The sequence below is a fragment of the Mustela nivalis genome, assembly GCF_964662115.1.
Source record: "Mustela nivalis genome assembly, chromosome: 5".
Taxonomy (NCBI): Eukaryota; Metazoa; Chordata; class Mammalia; order Carnivora; family Mustelidae; genus Mustela; species Mustela nivalis.
In genome coordinates this window covers 68369091-68387254 of record NC_139024.1, presented here as the reverse complement: position 1 = coordinate 68387254, position 18164 = coordinate 68369091, and the positions used below count along the sequence as shown (strand labels likewise).

The window sequence follows — 18164 nt, the reverse complement described above, 5'->3', positions numbered from 1 at the left end:
TGAGACTTGACTTTGGGACAGTTTGTTGTGAGGATATCAGAAGTGCTGGGAGGTTGGAGGCTGTTTTTTCCAGGAACTTATGGAGTGTTGTGTCCCTACCTCCCAGAATCCTGAACACTTATGGCTCTGTAAGTCCTCAGTTAAGATATCAGGTCACTGGATCAGAAGCCACTGTTAAGTGTTGGTAGAAGACACTCTATACTCTCTTCAGTAATTTACTAGCCAATTATTGTGGGTTGAATTGTGTTCCCCAGAATGATATGTTGAAGTCCTAATCTCTGGAACCTGTGAACATGACTTTACTTGGAAATATGGTTTTTGCAGATATAATCAATTTAGGATGAAGTCACACTGGATTGGTGTGGGCCCTCATCTAATGACCGGTAACTGGTATCCATATAAGAAGAGGGGCATTTGGACATGGACATACACAGGAGAGAAAGCCAGGTAAAAGCAGAGGCAAAGATTAGAGTGATGCATCTACAAGCCAAAGAACATGAAGGCTTGCCAGCAGTCACCAGAAGTTAGAAGCTAGGAAGGATTCTTTTCCCAAAGTCTTCAAAAAGAGGATGGTTCTGCCAACAGCTTGATTTTGGACTTCCATCCTCCAGAACATGGAGAGAATAAGTTTCCGTGGTTTGTCACAGTTTGTTTGTCACAGTAGTCCTAGGAAACTAATACACCAAACAGTAGACAAAGAATCGTCTGAATCTTAAGATGAAGACCAGAAATGTTTCTGTCTTTCCATATCCCTTCAGATCTAAGCAGGAGCTCTCTCCTAACCTGTGGAGCATCTAGTAAAGTTTAATCCTCTACCACAGTCCTTCCTGTGCAAGTGCTCCAGGACAAATCAGGCATCCCTCCTGGGACCTGGACAGGCAGGCTACAGAGGTTTTATCTGTCCTGCTCCAAGTGTATCCATAGGTCTCCTGAGGTGAAGTCTGCTCCAGGAGATCCTGGTTGTCACCCAGGTTGTCACCCAGCCTCCCACCAGAGGCCTGTGGTCCAGCCAACCACAGGTGGCAATTCCTGACCTCAGAGAGCCTTCTGTGCACCTCCAGCTCTTCCAGCTTGTCCCCTGTAGCCAGACTCTTGTATTATTTCCTAGAATATAAATTACAGACCAGAAAGGACAAAAGTATTTTGGAGTAGTGTAGTGTTGCACTTTTATACACACACACACACACATACACACACACATGCATGTAAGTCGACATGTATATGTATATTTTACTCCCTGTTCAAATGTTTTTACTGACTCCCTCTTCCTTGGTGAGTAAAATCTAAAACAAGCTCTTAGCCTGACATTTAAGATTAGTCAGTATATTGCCTGACCACTCCCTTTATGTAATCTGTAATCTAGCTAAGCTCTCACACTGGACCACTTCCCATCTTTCAAAACCCAGATTAAATATTAACTCCCACGAGAAGGTAATCTTTCCTCATTTCCACAACCTATTTTGAGCGACCATAATACTTTGTTTTTGCCATTCTAATCATGTTACTCATTGTATTGTGTGTTGTTGTACACTTGTCTGGCCCCATTTGCCTGGCAGGAAGAGAGCCTGTTGCTATTAAAAGTGAGATTGATAGCACAGTACATTGTGGAAAATGAAAGCATAGCCTTCTTGGAGTGTTTTCATATGCAGAAGGGTCTTCAGTGGTGCTGTCATTGCTGTAGTAGCTAACACTTACTGAGGACTTATTCTGTGCCAGGCGATGAGCTAAGCATGTTACATAAATTATTTTAGGTTTTTCCACTAATGTACACCAATTTCCTTCTTTATCTTTGTGTCCAGCATAGCACATGGCATGGTTGTAGGTACGCAATAAGCATTTGCTGAAAGGTAAATCTAGAAGGCAGATGCATGGAGAACATGAGAACTTCTGAGCCTTTTCTCTTGATCTCAGTAGATATGTCACCTTTATGAAAGTTATGACTGAGTTGATCTGTTAGGGAAACTACTCTAACATAAATCTCTATCTTGGAGTATATTTTAAACTAAAGAAGATTATGAGTGATGCTGTGATAATGAAGCAAGATTCTAAATCATTCTGTCATTCTAAATCTTCCTATTTTAGTGTCCCTCTATGTATATGGGAAACAAATCTAAAATAAAGTCTGGATTATTTTAAACCATGGTCCTTGTGATACATGCAGAAAAATGTACTGAAAGCCATATTCAAAATGCAGAGTATGAGCTCTTACATGTTTAATCCCACCATTTTTTGTATGACTGTGTGGAGAACTAATATATGCAACTCTAAACTACAGCTATAAGATTTGTCCATAAGAACTGAAATTGTATGTTGTGAGCATTGGTATAAAGAACTAAGCATGTATGCCTTTCAATAACCTTTTCTTTTCTGTCATGTCCCAGCATCACAAACATGGCCACTGTGCAGAGCTTAACACAACTCACAAAAGACCCTAAAAACCAAGCCACCTTGTGGACTTGGCATCAAATTCAGATGATTTTGAAAAGTAGTTCCAATATTCTGTTCTTTTTGTTTGTTTGTTTTTTGTTTTTGTTTTCTTTCTTATTTTGTATTTTTTTCCATAAGAAAGCTGGGTCTGACCTATTTTTAGGATTTGGCCCATGGAATTGAACTTGGTGGTTTTAGTTTCACTGTTGTTGTTTTTCTTCTTTTAGATAAAAAAATAAAACATAGGAGTCGTGGCTGCCATGACTAGAAAAGCACTAAGGCTTTCTTCCTTTAATTATACACTTACAGGCACACCAGACTAGAGACGCGCTTTATGTTTCCTGGAAACTGCAGGTTCTTAGTTCCCCTAAAACTTTTGAACCTTTCTCTTTAAATAACCCAGTGACTCCTAATGGCCCTTAAAAGAATGACATCATCAGAACATGCAAAATTAATCTACCTGAATATTAGTTCCCATTTTGTTTGTGGGTATTTTTTTTTTTACCGTTAATAATTCTATCCCCCCCATATTATTTTCCATGCTATCCTTTGTCTATCTTATACAGCCCTCTCTTTTTAGCTAAAGAAGGTTGATGTAAACTTCTCTACACTCTGAGATCTAGTGCAAGCTAGAGGGAAATCACTGAGCTTTGAGATTCTCCCCTCAGACCAAGATGGCCTTCATACCCTTTCCAGACTCTCCTGACCTTGTGAATTCTTATTAGAGTGGGTGTTAGAGGCAATAAATATAACATAACTAGTTATCAAGTGCTTCTGTAACTAGATTTGCTGAATGTTAGATGTGTAACCTTAAAGTTTCAAGTCTGGGAAGGTTTGGATGCTCCTATATGTTCCATGGCCTTGAGTAGCTAGAGGATTTTGTGCTGGAAATCAGGATTACAAATATAAGGAAATCATGATAGGCAATTAAAATGTTTAATCATCAAACTCTGGAAATTAGGGCAGATTAACAATCTCAATAGGTGGAAGGAGAGTAAATGAGCACCAGAAAACTGCTAGCATCACTGTTGTTCCAGAGTTTGTTTTAGAGTTTTGGTAGCATCAACTGAACTTTTCCCCTGACTATCTTACCACGACTTTTTCGTATTTGGGACTCTGGCCAGGATTGGAAACAGAGGTGTGAAAAAATTGCAAGAGTGGCTGTTTTGTAGTACTTTTGGCTACAAGTAAAATAAGCAGGAAATTCTAAAATGTCTTGAGAAAATTTGTCCTCCAAAAAATTCTAGCTGGAATTAAAAAAAAAAAAATGGGATTCAGACATTTAGGATGGTATTCAAATAAGAATGGTACTACTATGGATAGCGACAGTAGTGGCAACTAATTTAATGATTTAATGTCTATATCATACTTTCTAGGGTTGTCAGTATTCTTTTATATGCCTTTGGCTCCTCTGGTGGCTATAAAAACCTTATCAGGCACAAGAATTTGGTGGTATTACTTCCGTTTTACAAATGAGACAGCTGAAATGCATGTTCATAGCAGTGTTTATTTTGTTGCTTTGCCTAGGCAATACTTTGACCTCATAGGCACTCGCAAATACTTTTTTAAATTTCTACTTCAAGATTATTCTGAAGCACAGAAGCTCACGTGTGTTTCCAGTACCATCTGTGAATACAAACACAACTCTTCACATTTTTAATAACCTGAAAAAGATATATTAAATGCTTGACCATGAATGTTGCTATGTTCATTTTGTGCTCTAGAATCAAGATACTCAATAAGTTTAGCTATTTCTAACTTTATAAGTAATACAATGTTCATTTGAAAGTGTAGAGGCAATTAAACAAACCCAGATTCCTAGAAAAGTGATTAGGATTAATGTGAAGAAAGATTTGGGTTCCAGCATTTAGAGAAGTGTTGTGGATGACTATAGTTGTAGCATATAAGAGTAAACAAAAATGAATATGTGATTATTTAGAACTCAACTGAATGGAACTCATTAGCTAAAAACCTGGTGTATAAGAGCTCTCTTGTACGTTTAATGTAAGAAAGTTTCAAAGACATCAGAACTAAGTGGTTGTGGTAATACGATTCTTGAATCAACTTTATAGTGCTTTCTAGGTATTTGAATATCATCCTTTATGAGTATATGCATGTGCTACATACCTTTATTCACTTGTTCAAAAAGCTTATCTATACAAAATCCACATGAAAATGCAGATTTATGTGGACTTCTTTCTGCATTGTAGTAAACATGAATGTGCTTCTGAACATCTGATGATTATTGTTATGATTGTTGGAAGGTAGAATGTGGCAAGCAGAGCATGTAAGTATAGAGGATGTAGAACATACAGGTGTAAAGGATGTAGAAAATATGTAGGTAGAGAGGATGTACAACATATAGGCATAAAGAATGTAGTTCAATATCTCATAGCTTAAATGATGTTCCTATTCTTCAGCGATAGCAATACACAGAGATTATATAAAGCAGTATACAAAGTTATATTATAAATACCTATACACACACACACACACACACACACACACACATTTACACTTTATTTTAAGGCTACATAAAGAAGTCATTAAATTCAATATAGCAAGCCTGGTAAGAGAGGTATGATTACAATATTCAGTTTTCATGATCTACACATCAAAATTATAGAGAAACAGATTTCAACTTAATAGGACAAAGAACCTTCCAGTGAAAATGCTTGTTGAAAGTTTGATTGGACTGCCTCAGAAGGTAGTAAATTTTCTTCCAATGGAGATAATAAAACAGATGCTATAGTGGAGATTCTAGAATTGTATTAGTTTTGACTAGATTATTTTGGAAGTCCCCATGATTCACTGCTACTGGAGGTTTTTGGCTCAAGCGCGAATCTCAGAATTTCACCTTTGGAGACTTCAAAAATGTTCTCCTTTCGCTGTTTTACTTTTCAGAGGAGGAAACTGCACCCCAAGGAAAGATATAGCTAATATGTTTCAGGAGGTTTGTTTGACAAGAGTCTATCCTTTTGACTTTATTTAGAACTAAGTAAAACATACCAGTATTCTCAGTGAACTTTCTGCCTGTGTTGTGTCAGGAAAACTGGACACCCACTGAATGTAGGAGGTTTTTTACTTCAGGTTAATAATCAGACATGTATAACTCACCAAGAACAAGTTTTGTACATGAATAATTGAGAGTAATCATTGTTAACTTCTATTTATTTTTTAAAGCTGGCACACTTCTTTAGCCACAGGGATGGGGCTCAAAGGCTTTCTTTCTAATATAAGGATCTTCTAGAAAGAGTAAAGGGGAAGATCAGGATTAGTTTACAAATGAGAGGTTAAGTGCTAAGAGTTCTAAATTCACTTCCTTGTGTTATCTGCTATTCCTTGCGGGATATGAGGCAAGATAACCAAAGCAGGTATTGCTTTCTAAGTACAGGAAGAGCCATTCTGGTTGGCAAAGCCTTAGTATTCCATGACAAGTAATAATTGGCCCTTGCTGAGAGACTTCTGAATACCACACCACCGGTCCTCCCACTACCTTCCTTGGCTGCCCACCCCTGCATAGACCATAGGCTTCCTGACTTTGGAGCAGCTGACAGGTTAACATCTCTTACTTAGTTGATTGGAGACTGGAAAATAATTTCTAGCTAACATAATGTGTTGTTTGTTCAACAAACTTATTTCAGGCCACCCAAGGCAATCTCCAGAATCTCTTCTTTCCATGAGTCAAGTTATTTGTTAATGACCTTAAAATAGAGGGAAAATAATTTCACTTCTGCCATACACTTGGGGGAAATTGTGATGGCCTTTTGTTAAGTCTTCAAAGTATCTCATTGTATTTAAAAGTATTTTTTTAAAAAAGTATTTTCAGAGTGTTCTTTAGATTAGTTCATAATTAGGTTATTCAGATGATGAAGGAGTTTTTTGTTGGCTTTTGATTTTCTGGTTGGTTGAAAGAATTAGATGAAATTAAAGACTTTTTTAATTTGAATCTTGGCTCTTGTGTATATGAGGCATGAAATAATAAAACAGCTACCATTTCTGGAGTGCTTACTATGTGCCAAGCACTGCTGTGTCCTTTACATATATCATCTCATTTAATTCTTACGATAACCCAAAGAGATATGTTCTTTTATCATTCCTATGTTATAGCTGAGGAGACTAGAGGTTTAGAGCAGCAACATATAAATCATCCACTCATAAGCCATAGAACTGCAGATGTAAACCTTGATCTACCAGTGCCATTGAGAGTTGTAAGGAATCAGAGCCTGGGCTCCATTTCAGTCTGCCAGGAAAACCTGAGCCTGGGTTCCTTCACAGGACCGTGCCCAGGATCCTCAGCCTATAAAGTCTGCCTTGGTCCAAGGGACTCTAGGGTTGGAGTCTAGTTCAACAGTCATCAAGCTATGTAAACCTGCATAGAAACTTTAAGGCTGAAGAGTTCAGGAGCCACAGAGCTGGGTGATACCTGTATTGATAGAGGTGGGGGATGGGGAGACATGTACAACTCAGAATATCTGGTTAATTCCTTCATTTGTTAATAATAGAAAATTCCTGCCTCACATTCCTCATTATCATATCCCTCTGTTCCCACTTCATCATTCTGTTTCTGGCTCATCTACCTTCGCCTACATCCTTCATCCAAGGTCTTCTTTTTTTTTTTTTTTTTTTTTTTTTTTAACTTTTTATTTTTTATAAACATATATTTTTATCCCCAGGGGTACAGGTCTGTGAATCACCAGGTTTACACACTTCACAGCACTCACCAAAGCACATACCCTCCCAATGTCCATAATCCCACCCCCTTCTCCCAAACCCCCTCCCTCCAGCAACCCTCAGTTTGTTTTGTGAGATTAAGAGTCACTTATGGTTTGTCTCCCTCCCAATCCCATCTTGTTTCATTTATTCTTCTCCTACCCACTTAAGCCTCCATGTTGCATCACCACTTCCTCATATCAGGGAGATCATATGATATCACCATAAGTATATATGTGAAAATTTAAAAAAACAAAACAAAACACAGCTTGAATTATGAAGGGATTGGAGGCTCCATATAGTCTCTTTTTCTTCCTTTCCAAGATTATCTCAGTACTTTGGATGTAATAAACATTCAAAAAATATGTGTGGATGGATTTATTTTATAGTTTTAAAAGGAAATATGTCACGCGGTAGTAGTGATATTCAGGGAAGTCTTTGGAAGAGTTATCTGTTTGATGAAGAGAGATTCAGAAGTATTATCAGATTTATTGCCAATATTTACTGGATTCAATGGGAGTAAAAGGGGGATCGTTTAAGCTTAAATTTGATTTAAAGAATGAAGAAAAGTTCTTATTCACTAACAAGTGCATTGCACCATTTCAACTTATGTTTAAGAATTTATTCCTTAGTTCTGGGAAACCTTAATTTACTTTTGCCATGCTGTGGTAGTCTTTGAGTAAAACAGATGAAAGCCAGCTTTTCTTGATGCTGTGCAATTTGTGTATTTTGCCTGCATTCCTGCTAGATATCTGGAAGATGTGCCTCTGCCAAGACTACATGCCAATTACCTCTGGGGAGCACCATTTTACCTGAGATAAGTAAAAGTGATTACTGTTATAAACTCCCAAATCTCAATGGCTTAACATCAGAAGCAGAGTGAATCAGTGAGCAGCTTATCTTGTGGTCACTCAGAAATCCAGTCTTCCTCTGCCATCTTGGGACCTCAGAGTCTTCTACTGGCTTCTCCACAGCTAGCCAGAAAATGGGGTAAAAGAGGATCACCTGGGAGGTTTCTTAATGCTTCAGCCAGAACTATAGGATAGACTCATGCAAGAGGACCCAGGCATGCAGCCATGGCCTCAAGTGCAAGGGGAATGGCAATGCCATCTAACTGTGCTCTGGAGGGAGAAGCGTTTTGGTACCAGAGAGCAGTAGAAGCCACAAGGCAGTCTGTTGCTTCAGTAGCTCTTGGCTTTAATAGTGCTTTACTTACAGCACTGGGACTTCAGAATAATAAGAAGAGAAGGAGCTTCTTAAATAATTCTTTGAGTTCTCTCTACTTCCATTTTTGTTATAAATGAGTTTTCCTTCAAATTGTGAAAAGCGAATCAAACCAAGTCTAGAGATGTAATGAACTCTCACCAAGGAAACATGCCGTGTGCTTTTGGCCAAAAAGTTCACAGAATGTAGGAATCCCGGTGCCAAAAATCAGATAAAAACTAAAGTTATACACATTGAAAAATTGAACAAATGATATTGTTATTGAGTCTGTTTATATTGTACCTGTTTGACTTAATTTTAAAGAAGGTAGAAAGCTTGCTGTTGCTTTCTTCTTTGGTGGGTTTTTTTTTCCTGTTTTTTTTTTTGTTTTGTTTTGTTTTTTAAGGAAATAATGCTTTTAAAAAGAAGCAATGCTCTGAGCAACCTACTAAATGGGGAAGATATTTAAAAACCATATATCTGATAAGGAGTTAATATTCAAAATATATAAAGAATTCATACAACTCAAGAGCAAAAAAACATAAAAACCAAAAACCAAACAATTAGCAAGTGGATAGAGGGTCTGAATTCTTCCAAAGAAAACATACAGATGGACAACAGGTATATGAAAAGGTGCTAAACATCTCTAATCATCAGAAAAATGCAAATCAAAATCACAATGAGATGTCAACTTACATCTGTTAGAGTGATTATTATCAAGAAGATAAGAAATAATAAGTGTTGGCAAAGATGTAGAGAAAAGAGAACCTCATGTACTGTTGGTGGAATATAAGTTGCTACAGCCTCTCTGGACAAGGGTATGGAGATTCCTCAAGAAACAGAATATTTCTAGAAATTCTAGATATTTATCAGAAGGAAATGAAAACAGTAACTTGAAGAGATATGTGTTTTCCATGTTAATTGTAGCATTATTTACAATAGCCAAGAAATGTCCATCAATGGTGACTGGATAAAAATGTGATGCACACACACACACACACACATATGTATATGTGCACATAAGTACATATATATATATCTATACATACATATATATTTATATATCACTATATATATGGTGTTATACAGCCATATAAAAAGTTGAGATCTATTGCCACTTGTGACAACATAGATTGACCTTGAGGGCATTATACTAAGTGAAATAAGTCAGGCAGTGAAAGACAAACACTACATGCTCTCACTTCTATGTGGAATCTGAAGAAAAAACAAACTGAAATAAAATAAACCCAAACACAAAGATACAGAGAATAGGTTAGTGATTGCCAGAGATGGGGGAAGGAAGGTGTAGGTAATCGCCCTCGGCCCGCAAGGACGACAAGAAGCCCCAGTTCGCATGCATCTTCTCTCTCTTTTATTTCCGCAAGTCTACACACTTATATACGCTTACATGACCAATCAGCGAGCAGGGTACAGGAGGGAGCGAATCAGGCTGTGCACCTAAACGAACAACTTCGCTAGCAACCAATGCTGTTTACTTCCTCTTTGGGCGTTCCGCTTAGTCTCACGAGGCAATCCTAACCTGGCAACTAGCCAGGCGCCATCTTTTAATGGCGGAGGCTGCCCTGGACAGGGGCCTGCCTCCGACAGTAGGTGAAATGGGTAGAGGTGGTCAAAAGGTACAATCTTCCTGTTATAAATAATTCCTGGGGATATAAAGTACAGCGTGATGACTATAGTTAATAATACTCTATTGTATATTTAAAAGCTGCTAGATTTACTTTTAAATCTTAAAAGTTCTCATCACAAGAAAAAACATTTATGATGGTGTGTAGTGATGGGTGTTACCTAGATTTACCGCAGTGATCACTTTGCAATGTGTACAAATAACAAATCATAATATTGTACAACTGAAACTAATATAATGTTATGCATCAATTTTATCTGGATAAAAGAAGGGAAAAAAAGAAAAGAAAAAAAAAAACAGAAGAAAAGGGAAGAGAAGATGCTTTGCTTTACTCTATAGGCAGATCTATAATGTTTTGGTAACAAGGGTCCTTATCCTAGCAAGCGTCTGAAACAAATCTGGTAATGAAAAATACTTCACTTGGTATATCTTCTGGAATGAAAATGATTTCAGAGATATCCAAATGGGAAATTTCTACTATAGAAACCATGATGCAGTTAGAGTAGTAAAACAGTACTATACTTAGCAACTAGCTCATTTCCTGGCAGTTACTAAGCTGACCACATTTATTCATTCAATTCACTTGTTAGACACTGTGTCCCAGGCACTGTTTCAAGTGCTGGAGACTCAGAAATTAACAAAGTGGGAAAATATCCCTGTCTTCATAGAACCTAACGTTGACGATAAGCTATAAAAAAATGTTATGTGACGATGAATGTTGTAGAGGACAGCTGAGAGGAGGAGATAGAAGGATGTGGAGGGTAGAACTTTTAACTATGGGATTCAGGAAAGGTTTCACTGAGTGGAGGCTTAAAAGAGGTGAGGTAGTAAGCCATGTTTCTATCTTAGATAAAAACGGTATTCCTGAAAATAGGTAACAGCAAATGCAAAGGTCCTGAGGTAAGAGGACACCTGGATTATTCTAGGTTACTGTGGTGGGAACAGAGCCAGAGAAGGGTAATGTAGTAAGAGATGAGGTCAGAGAAGAAATTTGGATGTTGAAGGGGGCCTGATAGGGAAGCTCTTGGAGATCATAAGAAGGCTTTTCCTTATTTTTGCATTGAGTGACATAGGAACCAATTAAGATTGTGAGCTGAGCAGTGACATGACCCAATATTTTTTTAAAAAAGATCAACCTGTCATCTGTGTTGGGAATATAGTGAGTGAAGGGACAAGGGGGAAGAAGGAAGAACAGTTTGGTGTTTGTTGCCACAAACCTAAAGAAAGTGATGGTGGAATGGACCAGGGTAGTAATAGCAGAAGTAGTAGATGCTGGTCAGATTCTGTATATATTTAGAAAACAAGGTCAACAGATCTTTCTGATGGATTCAACATGGGAAAGTGGGCAGTGAAAGAAAGAAGGAAGCAAAGAAGGCTCTAGGATTTATTACCCTGAGCCAGTGGATGGATAGAATAGCCATTTACTGAGGTGCAAAAGATGGGTAGAGTGGGGAGGAGCTCAGTTTATACCAGTTCTATTTGTGACACATATTAGATGTCCTACTGTGGGTGTCAAGTATGTAGCTGGTTATTTAAGTTTGGAGGTCTAAAGATAGGTCAGGAAATAGAAATCTGGGAGAGCTGAGCAAAGAGAAGATACTAAAGCCATGTCCCTGGATGAGATTATCTAGAAAGTAAGTAAACACAGAGGGGAGTACCAAGGACTGACTCAATCCTGGGGAACCGCTTATTAAGAGAGGTGATGGAACCAGGAAAAGAAACAGAAGAAGTGGACAGTTTGGTAAGAGGAAAACCAGAAGAGTAGCCCTGACTTAGATGTCAAGTAGGAAAAGTGTTTTCAGGAGGAAGCAGTAGTTGAGTATGTTATTAGGATCAAGGAATGACTATTAGGTTTAGCAATGTGGAGGTTCTCGATGCCCTTGACCCAAGCAGTTTCTTGGAGCGGTGTGGGGGCAGGGTGCTCTTTGAAGTGAGACTGAGAGAATGGGAAGAGTGGATTGGAAGCAGAAAGAATAGACAACACTTGGGGGAGTTTTGGCACAGAGGGAAAAGAAATAAGGTAGTACTTGGAGAGGTAAGAAGTGTTAAGAGAAGGTTTTGAAAGATGAGAGGACTAGCACTTTTGTTTTTGAATAATAGTGAGTAGAATGGAGAACAATGGGCAAAGAAAGAGAGAGAAGGGAGATTTAGCCAAGAGGGTTTGGGAGCTGGGCACAGGTGGAAGGGCTGGCATTTTCCAGGGTCATAGACAGCCCAAAGAGTGATGGCAAAGAATATAGGAGGGATCAAGATTTAAGAAGAAAAATGGCAAAAGTATGAAAGAGTTCTTTAAGAGAAAGAATAGGAGAATCAACACATTAAGAAAATATCATTACTTGATTCCATTGTGGTCCCTTAAAGATTGCTTGAGTTAGAGATCTTGAAAGAGTAAGATGGAAATAAAAGATGGTGAATCACTATCTTATAAATGAATGACAATCTGTTTCCAACTGAGTTGTGAGGAAGAAAGGTATTGAAGATTTCCCTGAGATTTAAAAGTCTCAGGAGACATTTTGGGAACTGTAGTCTTGTGCATTTAATGGAGCCATGTATCCTTATCCGGGAAGCCAGATTAACATTGACATAGACTTCCGCACAGTATGTGGCGAGACTAAATGAATGGTCTTGGCCAGTAGATTTTGCACTTAAAATAAGAGCCAGTGAAGGGAGTGGGACGAGTTGGATAAAATACAGCCCCCAGGGAGGGCTGGAGCAAGAGACCTGTGCATTATGCCTTCCAGACCTGAAACGGGAAGTCGGGTTTTAATAGCTTTGACTTACAAAATTAATACCCTCCAAAGAAAATTCACCTGTTGCCAAATCTAATGCCAGGGTTTGAATGCTCACGGTTCCTTCAAGTCTCTTGTTTGTTTTCATTTCTTTCTCTTTCCTTGTTCTTTTTCTCCTGCTTGCCAGAGTTTTCTGAACTTTTAGGCATGAATACTAAAGGGCTTGCATTCTGTCTTCTTGAGGAATCCCGTAATCAGAAGGCCATAATTAGAAGGGGAGGGGGACAGTTATTGGTTTGGTTTCAAATGTATTTCTCCTGGCTATGGATTTCTCTAAATTTTTTGTGTACATATAAACACACTCTTTATGTCTTGCAATTTGGCCCACTTATTTTGAAATCCAACTCTTCGGAACATTCCTTTTTAGTTAGGTAAGGTTGACAAACAACAGTTCTGTCAGAAGAAGTTCTATTCATTTAGGTGCCAAGGACTTCTTATTTTTTTTCCATATACATTCATTTTTCAAATTAGATACCCAAAGCCTCCTCCACTTGATCTATCACACAGTCAGATGTCAGTATTTAGCAAATTCTCTTGCCACTAATGGTTTTTACACTGGCGCTGTTTTCACAAAGTTTACTTTTAAACCTTGTGAATTAAAGTTTCCATTCAGTATCACACACAAAGTGGCAAGAAACAAAGATGTCGTTTTCTTATAAAGAAGGTATAAAAATATTCACTACCATACACTGTTCTTGGTGTTGGCTGCTGTTAAGAGGAAAAGAATTTAAAGATCACTCTTAAGATTGGGCTGAAAAAAATATGAAGGGATTTCGATATAGGAGTTTTGAGATATAATCCATTTAATTTTTAGTAGATAAATTTCAAGATAAATTGTTTTCTTGATTTTTTTTAATATATTGCTTTGAGTTTTGACTGAGCTCGAGAGTGGAAATATGAAGATTTATTATTATTATTATTAATTTTGATGGAAAGTGGCTTTTTCTCATCATGTATTATAGTCATTCTATAAATTCTATAAATAGAGAAATGTGTAAACTACAAAGTATGAGTCCTCCCACAGTCCTATCTCCCAGAGATAACTAAACTGAACAGTTTAATTTTTATCCTTCCTGGTTGGTTTCTACATATGTGTATGTATGTTTATCTTTAGTTCTTAAAACAAAATGAGCTCTAATAGAATCATTTAGCCTCGGTGTTTATTTTGTTAGTAAGTTATGAACTATTTTCATATAGGTTTACCTGACTTATTTTCCTATATGAATGAGCTAATATCTATTTCAATATTGGAGATTATTTACATTTCTAATTTTTACTATTAAAAAGGATGCTGCTATTCACACCTCCTTACAATGGGATAACATCAGCTATCCATTGGTTTCTTGAAATTAGTACATAAATACACCAATACATTTAAAGTGTCTAAAGGAATACAAGACACATAAATCCTTCAGAAAATTATTATTTATTATACTTTCTATTTTATTTCTTACTAGTAAGTATATCCTTTAAGAAAGTCTTAGAAATGGGGACGCCTGGGTGGCTCAGTTGGTTGGACGACTGCCTTCGGCTCAGGTCATGATCCTGGAGTCCCGGGATCGAGTTCCGCATCGGGCTCCCAGCTCCATGGGGAGTCTGCTTTTCCCTCTGACCTTCTCCTCGTTCATGCTCTCTCTCACTGTCTCTCTCTCAAGTAAATAAATAAAATCTAAAAAAAAAAAAAAAGAAAAAAAAAGAAAGTCTTAGAAATGAAATTATTCAGTTGATAAATATTACCAAATTGCCCTTGAAAAAGGTTCTATGAAGGCATACACCCATCATTGGTGAATAAAGCATATTTGTTACCCCACACTACTTAAATTAAACTTCAAAGAAGCATAATATACATATACAAAAATAAATGCATATGATAACTATTAACTCAACAAAGTGAATTCAGGGGTGCCTGGGTGGCTCAGTTGGTTAAGCATCCAACTCTTGATCTCAGCTCAGGTCTTGATCTCATGGTCATGAGTTCAAGTCCCACATTGGGCTCCATGGTGAGCATAAGAGCCTACTTAAAAACAAACAAATAAATAAAAGTTAAAAGAAAACAAAACAAAACCCAAAGTGAATTCATATATGTAACCAACATCTAGATCAAGACAGAAGTCATCTCTGAGTCCTCACCAGTCATCATTTTCCTGCCCCAAAGGTAAGTACTATCCTGTTTCTGTCACTGTGTACTAGTTAGTGTTCTATACTTCTGTCTAGCTTCTTTCACTCAATATTGTTTGTGTTCGATGACCATCTATGTTGTTGCAGTTGTCAATATCTCATTCGTCTCTATGGTATGATATTCTAGGAATATATTGTAAATTAACCACTCTGTTACTGATGGACATTTTATGTGTTTGTTACAAATACCACTATTTTGATTCTTCTACATGTCTTTAATGTATGTATCTGTCCGTGTATGTGTATATACATATACATACATTTAATTTATATATTGTGGGTATGTATATATACACAATATATTATATATATATATACACATTTATGTTGGAAATTTACCTCAGAGTAGAATTACTAGTTCATAGGGTAGGTGTGCATTTAGCTTTACAAGTTTTCCAAATTGTGCAATTTATCACAATGACAGAAATGTAAGCTACTACTGGTTGTATGTCCTGGCCAGTTTCTGGTATTACTTATTTTTAAGATTTTGGTCATTCTGGTGGGTATGTAGTGGTATACAAAATCGTGCGTTTTTTTGTTTTGTTTTGTTTTGTTTAGATTTTATTTATTTGTTTTTCAGAGAGAGAGAGAGCACAAACGGGGAGAAGCAGGCAGAGGGAAGAGCATTCTCCCTACTGAGCAGGAAGCCCAATACAGGACTCGATCTCAGGACCCTGGGATGATGATGTGAGCCGAAGGCAGATACTTAACGAACTGAGCCACCTAAGCATTCCCTACAATTGTGGTTTTAATTGTATTTTCTCAATAACTAATAGAGATAGTACCTTTTCATATATGATAATCAGTCATTTGGATGCTTTCTTTTGTGAAGTACCTTTTTAGGCCTTTTGTTCATTTTTAAAAATGGCTCTCTTTTTCTTATTTATTTTAGTAGGAGTTATTTTTCTGGGTAGATGTCTTTGATGTATATAATATCCCTTATTAGATGTTTTTATATCTCATTTTAATTAGAGGTATTTTTCTCTTAATTTTGTCTTTAAATAAGCAAATCCTTAATTTTATGAGGTTTGTTTTTTCAGCCATTCCGTTTATAATTAGTGCTTGTTCTTGCTTAAGAAATCTTGGCCTACTCAAGGAATTCTCTGTGTTTTTGCCAGGAGCTGTATTATCCCACTTTTCTTTGTGAGGTCTACAATTCGTTGATTTTATGTGGTACAATAAAGCAGTAGTAGTCTTATTTTCTCTGTATAAATAGCCAACTAACTGCACCATTTACTGAAAAGTGCTACAGTGGCAAGTTGTATATCAGATGACTCTCTATGTCTCTTTTTCTGGACTATCCTATTTTATTGGTCAATTTATCTACCCTTTTTGTCAAAACCATGTGCTTGATACCAGGTGCTCACTTAGTAGTGCAAGCCTTCTTGGATTTTGGTTGCAATTGCATCAAATCTATCACTCAGTACTAACTTTGGGAGAATTTACAGTCATACAGATTGAGTCCTTTAATCCACAACATGCTAACTGTCCATTTATTTAAGTCTCTCAATAGTAAATCCAGTAGAAGTCTTGGATATATTTAATCATATTTATTCTTAAGTTTTCAGTGTTGTTTATATTTTATATTAAATACCTTTGACATTTAATATATTTTTTAAACTTCAGCTTTATTGAGGTATAATTGACAAATATAATTGTCATATACTTAGAATGAACATTGTGGTGATTTGACATGTATTTATTGTGAAAGGCTTCGTTCCATCTAGTTAATGAACACATTCATCACTTCATATGTTTCTCTTCTTTCTTTCTTGGTGAGAATGTGTATGTTCAACTTTCTTAGCAAATATGTATACTAATTGCAATTAGCAGGAGATATATATATATATACCAGCAGGATATATATATATATATCCTGCTGGTATATAACAAGAATTTTTTTTTTTTACTACAGTCAGTAGACATGATAACATGTCTACTGACTGTTTTTTTTTTTACTACAGTCAGTAGACATGATAACATGATATAATGCCATTCCTTTGAAACTTTTTGGGATTTGCCTTATCGCTGAGAATATGGTAAATTTTGGAGAATGTCTCATTTGCCATTAAAAAGAATATATATCTTTGTTAGGTGGAGTGTTCTGTTGACATTCCAAATTGTTAATCCTTTGTTTCTAATCTATATCTTTATTGATTATTTTGTCAGATTTTTTAAATCAGTTATTGAAAGAGGCATTTAAAATCTTATCTGTTACTGTAGATTTATCTATTTCTACTTTTACTTTTTATTGTTTTTGCTTTATATATTTTGAACCTATGTTACCGAATGCTATGTTACCGGATATCTAGTTTTATCATTACAAATGATAGCTTCTACTTGAAATAATTCTTCCTTTAACTTTCTTGTCTTCATCTAATATTAATACAAATATACCAGCTTTCATTGCATAACTAATAGTATATCTTTTCATTTCTTTACTTCATCATTTTTCTGCCTTCATTTAAGACTTGTTTTTTTTTAAAGATTTATTTATTTAGTTGACAGACAGAAATCACAAGGAGGCAGAGAGGCAGGCAGAGAGAGAGGAGGAAGCAGGCTCCCTACTGAGCAGAGAGCCCGATGAGGGGCTCGATCCCAGGACCCTGGGATTATGACCTGAGCCGAAGGCAGAGGCTTTAACCCACTGAGCCACCCAGGCGTCCCTAAGACTTGTCTTTTAAACAGTTTATAGCTGTTTTGACACTCTTTATCATGAATTAGAATATTTAGTTTATTTACATTTAGTAAAACTACCGCTATATTTGGGCTTAATACCCAAATATAATACCATTTTTTTCTTTTTATTGGTCAGCTCTGGTTTTTCTTCTTTGATCACTTTTTTAGATTAAATATATTTTATTTTTTTACCTTTTTTTGGTATGTTATTTATGCTGTCTTTGATTATTCATTTTGAAGTTACCCTAGAAATTAATTCATCTTTACCTTATTAGAGAGACCTTACCACATTGTGGACAATGCAAGGCCCTTAAAACATTTTCATTCCATTTATCACCTTCCTACTTCTCTGATTTTCTCTTTTCTCAGGAGTCTTGGATCCTCAAATTCTATTTTCCTTGGTAACTCTGAACCCTAAATTTTGTCTCATCGGCTCTATTAGAATAAAAGCTCTAGAGCATAACTTTCAGCTTGACCTCAGATCCCTACACCAAGTATTGGCTGATTTAGCCGCCCTTTGACACCTTCAA

General features: G+C 36.6%; 1 long non-coding RNA gene across 5 annotated transcripts in view; it reads left to right on the top strand.

The window, feature by feature from the left end:
- Nucleotides 1-18164, top strand: part of LOC309865227 — a 230850-nt gene that overhangs the window by 45566 nt on the left and 167120 nt on the right. Inside the window, exon 4 of one of the 5 annotated variants that reach the window (XR_014311989.1) lies at nt 15538-16168. The exons of the other annotated variants lie outside the window; for them this stretch is intronic. This is a non-coding gene — a long non-coding RNA (uncharacterized lncRNA). Of the gene's footprint in view, nt 1-15537; nt 16169-18164 lie in introns of those variants that run through there. 5 annotated transcript variants of the gene reach the window in all.